The sequence below is a fragment of the Pseudopipra pipra genome, chromosome 16 (genome assembly GCF_036250125.1).
Source record: "Pseudopipra pipra isolate bDixPip1 chromosome 16, bDixPip1.hap1, whole genome shotgun sequence".
NCBI classification, from domain to species: Eukaryota; Metazoa; Chordata; class Aves; order Passeriformes; family Pipridae; genus Pseudopipra; species Pseudopipra pipra.
Genome location: NC_087564.1, coordinates 14,715,437 through 14,723,476, shown reverse-complemented (window position 1 = coordinate 14,723,476; position 8,040 = coordinate 14,715,437). Strand labels below are relative to the sequence as shown.

Here is an 8,040-nt window from a genome sequence, read left to right as displayed (position 1 = left end):
CCCTGGGCTTGCTGAGGGTTTGTGTGGCTCCAAAGGAGTTTCCATCCTTGTGGATTGGGGTCTTCCCTCTGCCTTACTCTGGGAATGCTCATCCAACAGGCTGGGATGAGTCTTGCTTGTTCCTGTCTTTCCTCTTTGGATACTTAGAGTAAGTTAAGAGACAATTTGGGGGTGCTCTGGATTGCAAGATGTTATAGAATCACAGTCATAGAATGGTTTGGGTTGGAAGGACCTTAAAGCTCATCTAGTCCAAACTTTGATGTAGGAAGGGACACCTTCCACTAGCCCAGGTTGCTCCAAGCCCCGTCCAACCTGGCCTTGGACACTTCCAGGGATCCAGGGGCAGCCACAGCTTCTCTGGGCAACCTGTGCCAGGGCCTCCCCACCCTCCCAGGGAAGAAATCCTTTCTGATATCCCATCTAAACCTATTTTAGTTTATCCCCCTTGTCCTATCCCTACAGACCCTGGTAAAAAGTCTCATTACAGTTCCAGAGTCGTGATTTTGGAACGATCTTCCCGGGGTATCCATTCCCAAAGCTGCCTCAGCTGACGTGATCTCCTTGGCAAGGGCTGCCAGGAGGTTACATCTCTTATCTTTTAGACATTTCTATTCTTGTAAAACACAGTTTTTCAAAGACTTAGTGGCTGAGTTTGGGCAGTTTCTTTAAATAACCCTGATGATAAAGTGTTATCAGAGAAAGGGCCATCTGTTCCCTTGCACTGTCAGAGGAGTGGAGTGGAACCTCTCCCCGCATCCCTTCCTCCCTCCAGCCTTCCCCAAGTCCAGCTCGGGCTCCACCACCTGTCATACCCACTTCAAACCTCTCCCAGACCTCTTTTCCCAGCTATTTGTGTGCCCAAAGTCCAGGTCTCCTTGGAGGAAAGGTCACTCTCTGCACCTGGCTGATGTGCCGGGAGCTTCATCCCTCGGAATTCCTCCCTCGTTCCCCGTGGCTCACGTGTGTGTGGTTGGCCCAGACCAGAGGGACCAGTTAACCTTAATCAAGGAAGGCAAATGAAAGGCTGGGAAATAATCTCGTTGAAGTGTTTAGATTTAAAGATCTGACATTAGAGAGAGTAAATGTCAAATTGAGTTTAAACAACAGAAGAACGCTTGAAGGGCCAAATTTCTCTCTGGTGGATATGGCTGCAAATCCATTTCCTTCCCGCAAGGAATTTGGCTGGATTTCTGAGCAAGTCCTGTTTGGAATTGTGAGGCTGCTGAAGACCAGCTTATGGCTCCATCCCCCTGGCTCAGGGGGTCCCTGCAGCCCACCTTTTTTTTTTTATATACCCCTTGTATTTTCCCAGCTCTTTCTGCCACACGTTGCTTTCTGTGTTGACTGGGTCCCTCTCCAGGGCATTTTCTACTGACCCCACCAGGCAGGATCCCCCCAAGCATCCCAAGGTTCTATTTCCCACAGGAAATGAGGATGAGCAGGAAAAGCAGCTGCAAATTGAAACACTCATTTTTGTGTCGGTCTCTTGTCCGAAGCAACAAATGACAGGACAAGAGGAAACGGCCTCAAGGTGCATCAGGGGAGGTTTAGGTTGGATATCAGGGAAAATTTCTTCATGGAAAAGGTTGTCAAGCATTGGAACAGGCTTCCCAGGGTGGTGGAAGAGTCCCCATCCCTGGAGGGGTTTAAAAACCGTGTGGATGTGGCACCTGGGGCTATGGGTTAGTGGTGACCTTGGCAGTGCTGGGGGAACAATTGGACTTGATGATCTTGGAGGGATTTTCCACCCTAAATAATTTATAACTCCAATGATTTTGAATCTGTTCTGTTTCTCCTGAAGGGCTTTTTGCTCCCAAACAGGAAACAATGTTTAATCATCCCTTGACAGAACAGAAAAGCAGGGAAGGTTCTCACACGGGGGTTTTCCTCAAAAACTGTTAAAAATTGATCCAACGCTGGGAAACCTCGTTGGGCTCAGTGGGAGCTTGGTCTTTAGTTGGGAACTTATTTATGAGGTCCTGTAATGAAGACAGATGATGTTTATGGCACCTAGAATAGAAAACAGAGCTTGTAATTGAGAGTGCAGGAAGGTGGTGGTTGGATTAAGTACAAGCCCCAAGAAAGCACCTGAAAAAATACCAGGATTCTGATGCTGCCTTGAGATGTGTGTGCTGGAGATTAATTCCAAATGCTTCTATAGGATCTTGGAATGGTTTGGGTTGGAAGGGACCTTAAAGCTCATCTCGTTCCAACCCCCTGCCATGGGCAGGGACACCTTCCACTAGGCCAGGTTGCTCCAAACCCCGTCCAACCTGGCCTTATTCAACCCAAATAATTCCATGCAGATGTACCCAGGCAGAAGGTCCTTGCAGCTCCACAGAGGGTGAGTGGCAGGAGCAGCATGGAAGGAACATTAATTAAAGAGTAATTGGCATTAATCATCTCTGGAGCTGCCTCGCTTGATGAGTTCTAATTACTGTGGAACAGAATTGCTGGAGGCTACACACAAAATGACCCAAAATGTGTTGTCACAGAGCAGAGAAATAACACATGGTGGGATGGAGAGCAGGTGAGATAATGTCCAGGGTCCTCCTGGGGGGACCAGAAAAGATAGAGAAGGTGCAGACGTGTTGGAAAAACAACATCACTTTTAAAAAGGGGGATTTGTGTGTGGGACACAGGGATGAGCCGACCTGGATGAACTGAAGGTGCAGAAGGTGCTGTGGGATGGGGTGTGACCATCAGATAAACCAATAAACTCGTCTACTCGTCTAATAATCCACTCCTGGTGGGTACAGCTACATGGAATTATTGGGTTGAAATAAGGCCAGGTTGGATAGGGTTTGGAGCAACCTGGTCTGGTGGAAGGTGTCCCTGCCAGACAGAACTAATAACCTTGTCTGAAGGGTGGGGCTGGACATGGCCCAAACCACAGCTGATTGATGGGCTGCTTGAGCTTTTTGGAGGCAGAAGGTTTGTTTTTCCAAGGGTTATGTTTTGTGTTGGGATTCCCTGAAGAATTTAGGGATGGCTCAAATTTAGCACACCCCTGCCACCCCAATATATGGGTTCTCCATGACCTGAAGCACCAGCTGGATGGGCAGCCCTGGCTGATGTTTGGAGCCCTGTGGTGGGTCTGAGCTGCAGGCTCTGAGATGGTTCTTCCCTGTATTTAACACAGAAGGAAAAATTTGCTTTGCAGAACGAGGAGATCACCATGGGCAGAGGGGCTGGCTCTGGTTTTCTGATTCTGATTTTCTGGTTTTGGTTATCTGGTTCTGGTTCTCTGGTTCTGATTATCTGGTTCTGGTGTTCTGGCTCTGGTTTTCTGGTTCTGGTTATCTGGTTCTGGTGTTCTGGTTCTGATTATCTGGTTCTGGCTTCTTGGTACTGGTTTTCTGGTTCTGGTTATCTGTTTATGGTTATCTGTTTATGGTTTTCTGGTTCTGGTTTTCTGGCTCTGGTTTTCTGGCTCTGGTTATCTGGTTCTGGTTTTCTGGCTCTGGTTATCTGGTTCTGGTTTTCCCACCAATGGCTTTGCAGCACCCTCACCCCAGCACTTCGTCCCCTGTGGCCACTTTTAGAGTTGTCATCACTGAATAACAACACAGGGCTCAACATGAGTCAGGCCATCCACGTCCATGAATTAGGTCCTCCAAGCTTATAATTTGGGCTGGTCTAACAGTGTGATCCTCCAGGAGCTGCACTCACATCACACACACCGAATTCCCACTCCGGTATCATCTTCCAGGGCTTCCCCCCCATCCTCCGTCCCTTCCCCTGGCAATTACTCAGCTGTTTCTCAGCTGTCCCATGCTGGGTGTTGCTGGCAGGGATGAGAAGGCTTATCCCTTTTTTATGGCTGGGATGAGCTGCCCCGGAGCTGCTGGAACAGCTGTGGCTCGGGCAGAGCTGAGTGCCGGGCGTGGCAGCGCCGGCTCCGGTGGGAGCGCCGACTCGGAGGGCTCGGGATGGTTATTTGTGCTCCCTGAGCCTGGTGTTCCTTGTGTGTGTGGGAGACTGATGGCCAGGCTTGGCAAAAGGAGGCTCTCTGGAGGTGTGTAATTAGGGAAGGGCCGGTAAAATAGAACCGATCTCCTCAGGCTCGAGTCCTGACAAATCCTCGCGCTCCCGGGGCGGTCGCTGGTTTTCGCGCCGTGTTCTCCCCGAGGCTGATGGATGAGGACCTGCTTCCCTTCCTCAGCCCTTCCATCTACCAGGAAGGCCATTTGCAGCTGCTGTCAGATTTGGGTTTTAACCTGTTTTGCTGTTTTTTCCCGTGGCTTGGGGCATCCCACTCTCAGCCCCACGTTCTGACAGCCTGTTAGTGTTGCTGTTTAGCAGATCCTGCCCCTGCGGCTCCGACAGCCCGTGTTTGTCTTTTCCTGATGGAGACAAAAAGCTGGATTTCTCTGAGGCAATTCTTTATACTCAGTGCAAGCTTTTCCAAAGCCTGCAACTCTGGAAGGATAAAGCCATGGAGAGGGCTGCTCTGCTGGGCTCTGCCTCGGGAAAGCGGCCAAAAAGTGTCGCTTGGGCACGTTCTGAAGTTGGTCTTAGTTCGATTTTGAGGCAGTAAAGGCTGATTGACCTCGAGAAGAAAAGGCAGCAGCAATAATTATTGTCATGGGGCCGTGTGGGGGGTTGTAATTAAATACCCATCTTGATCCTCTGCTTTTACAGACCTGGCACCTTCTGTGCTGCTTTCACGTGCTGTGAGGAGGAGAAGCCTGATCAGGTCAGACCCACTTGTGCTCTTGTTGGTTCTTTTGTCTCTGGAGGCAGCTCAGTGTCAGCATTGCTCCTTCAAGAAGCACTGAAGGTGCTCTCCCATGTTTTCAGGCAAGGTTCAAGCAAAGGCAAAAGCTTCTCTGGCCCCTTTTTGTCTTCCAGCCCCAAAATCCCAGAGCAAAGGCCTTGGCTTCCCTCGTCCTTAAAGTTTGGCAGGTCCTCTGCTGGTGCCTCCCTGCAGCTCTGCCTGGGGGTGATGGTGGTGGTGGGCTGCAAGAGGACCCAGGAGGAGCTGCTGGGCTCCTGTCTCTTCATCTCTTCATCCCTTGAGGTTGTCTTTCAACCCCAGTGCCTTTTGGGAAAGGAGGTCCCCATATTGTCAGCTGTTCCCTTGGTTCTTTTGCATCCCCTCTCCTGAATGTCCTTGAGATGTGAACCCTCAGCAGCAGGACCCTGCAGCTCCCTGCCCTCCTGTCCAGATCAAGGCAAGAAATGGGGGATTAACACCCCAAGTCTGATGTATCCATGGTCATCTAATACCTCAAACAGCAGAGGGTAACGTGTTAATAATTTCCTGCCCTTTCCTGATCTTCCTGGCTTGATCCTTTTCCCTCTTTCTCCTGACTCCAGAGTTCTCTCATTCCTTCATTGTGTGGTGTGGCCGACCACAGCTCCCCACCACAGCCTGGGCTTCTTCCAGCCTTGGTGGGAGACATTTCAGCACTAAATTATCCCCCCAGTGAGCCTGTCGAGTTTCTCTTAAGAAAAAAGTGATGCTGGGAAAGGGACCCTGAAAAAAAAATCCTAATTTCAAAACAACAAATGGATTTGGGGTTGATGCTGTTTTGTGCTCGTTTGCTGAGCTGTGCAGGGGGAACTGCTGTGTGGGAAACAAAATGTGTGTGTGAGGAGGTGACCCCAACCTCAGTGGGGTGTTTTTCACAGCTCCAGGTGCCTGTTGGTTGTCACAGGAGCGAGGTGTTATCTCACTGTTACCCCTTGACTTGAATGGAGCGTTCGGTGCCTTGAAACACTCCCACCCTCGAGGGAGAATTTGGGAAGGAATTCTTCCCTGTGAGGGTGGGGAGGCCCTGGCACAGGTTGCCCAGAGAAGCTGTGGCTGCCCCATCCCTGCAAGTGTCCAAGGCCAGGTTAGATGGGGCTTGGAGCAACCTGGGCTAGTGGAAGGTGTCCCTGGGTTGAACTAGATGAGCTTTAAGGTCCCTTCCAGCCCAAACCAGGCTGGGATTCTGTGATCCAGAAGACTGAGGTGCACGGATGGACTTTATATATAATTGAGGTTTATGGCCCACAAGAACCACTGTAACCAAAATGCAGAACAGCCCCTGTCCTGCCTCTGCCTGCTTTTCCCAGGCTGACATTTCCAAGGGCAGAACAATTTCTCCCTGGCTGCTCCTGCCTTTGTGGCACTGAGCACATTCCCATTCCCGGTGTCACACTCTGAGATAACTGAAAAGCTGTTCTGGGCTTGTTTAGCAAAATGAAATTGTATCTCCTGTAGCCTTTAAGGAAAAGTCATGTCACCAGTCAAGTATAAAGAATTGCTGACCCATGTTGCTGAGATAAGGGTATAATATCAGGCTTTTTTTTCCCCCTCTGCTCCGTGCTCAATGGAAGTCAGGAGTGTTCCTGCCTGGAGACACAAATCAAAGCCCATCACTGTTACCTGCAGTGAGATGATGCTGTTGGGAACACCATCAGGAGCCCAGGGTGTGGCAGGACCCAGCCCCCAGGGCTGCTGCCGTGTGGGAATCCCGGGCAGAGGGTGCCTAAATCCCAGTGCCTGCATTTTTCCGCCTGCCGGGTCCCGCTGCCATTCCAGCGTGTGGAAGGAATTCCCTGAGCCTGGCGGGAGCTGCTTTTATCTGCACAGATACCAGGACCCCTTTTGGAAAATGTGCTGGGGAGAGGAAGATAATATAATAGGAATGTGACAGTGAGAGGGAAAGGTGAAGCAGTTAGAGGAGACAAGGCCTGACAGCCCGGGATGGAAAGGGATACATAGAGGAGGAGATAATTCCTATCTTTATGCCCAGGGAGAGTTCTGTCCATTAGTCACTTTAACATTAATAAGAGTTGTGTGGCCAAGTCCTCAAAAGTGGCTTATTATGAAGAGCACAGCCCACTATAAAACCTGTCATCCCCGGTGATAGACTTGCCCTGCAGCTCCGTTATCCCAGAAATGTGATGATGGAGAGAAATGAGGGCTGCAGTCTGAGCAGCTGCTCTCTGGGAAGAGCCATCCAGCCCATCTTGGCTGCCCTGTGCTCTCTGCTCCCACCCCAGCCCCCTTACTGGCATTGGCCCCTCTGCTGGGGGTGCTCTGGAAGTAGCCATGGAGCCCTCTGGCATGACTGGAGAAGGAGACGTTGAATTCTTCATCCCAGTGCATCTGGAGGAATTGGATGCTCAAAGGGCCTTGATGGAGTAGGATGAAGAGCTCTGTTCTGTTGGGTTCCCTGGCTCAAGCTCGTTCTCTCTGGTGGCATCCAGCCCTCACCCTCCAACAGCCCAGGGGGTGCTGGGGCTCGTGGCCTCCAGCCAAGTCCATCCAACCTGGCCTTGGACACTTCCAGGGATGGGGCAGCCACAGCTTCTCTGGGCAACCTGTGCCAGGGTTTCACCACCTGGATAGCCAGGAATTCCTTCCCAATATCCCATCTATCCCTGTCCTCTGGCTGTGGGAAGCCATTCCCCCTTGTCCTGTCACTTCATGCCTTTGTCCCAAGTCCCTCTCCAGCTCTTTTGGAGCCCCTTTAGGCCCTGGAAGAGGCTCTCAGGTCTCCCTGGAGCCTTTTCTTCTCCAGGTGAACCCCCCCAGCTCTCCCAGCCTGGCTCCAGAGCAGAGGGGCTCCAGCCCTTGGAGCATCTTTGTGGCTTCCTCTGGACCTGCTCCAGCAGCTCCACATCCTGGACTTGTCAACAGGGCCAAGGAGGAGAGCAGAATTTGGGGGATGTGAGACAGTGGGTGAGTTGGTTGATGTTTAAGAAATAAAACAAGGAGCCACCTGTGAGTAGAAGAGGGATGATCCCTGATTTTCTGGGCTTGCTCTTGGTGTTCAATCCTTGCCCTGCGAGGATGGAACGAGACAACCTTCTTTTAATTGAACAAGCAGAAAAGAGAAGCCAAGAGAGAGTCCAGGGCCAGATTCCAAGGGTGACAACAGACCCTCCAGCAGGTTACAGAGTGGTTTGATGGTGCAAAGAGCCACCACTCACCAAGGTTCACCTGAAGGTTGCTCAGGTGCAGCTCCTGCCCCCTCCCCGGGACCCCTCGGAGCCACATCCGCCTCGGCTCGCCCACATTCCCAGGCTGCCCTTTCCAAG

At 51.2% G+C, this 8,040-nt stretch overlaps 1 long non-coding RNA gene across 1 annotated transcript; it reads right to left on the bottom strand.

The window, feature by feature from the left end:
- Positions 1-1,600: 1,600 nt before the first annotated feature.
- On the bottom strand, positions 1,601-7,781 carry LOC135423273 (uncharacterized). The gene is made up of 3 exons (XR_010434759.1): positions 7,722-7,781; positions 6,380-6,613; positions 1,601-2,010 (listed from the first exon to the last, which is right to left on the bottom strand). It is a non-coding gene; the product is annotated as an uncharacterized LOC135423273 (long non-coding RNA).
- Between the last annotated feature and the right edge of the window lie 259 nt (positions 7,782-8,040).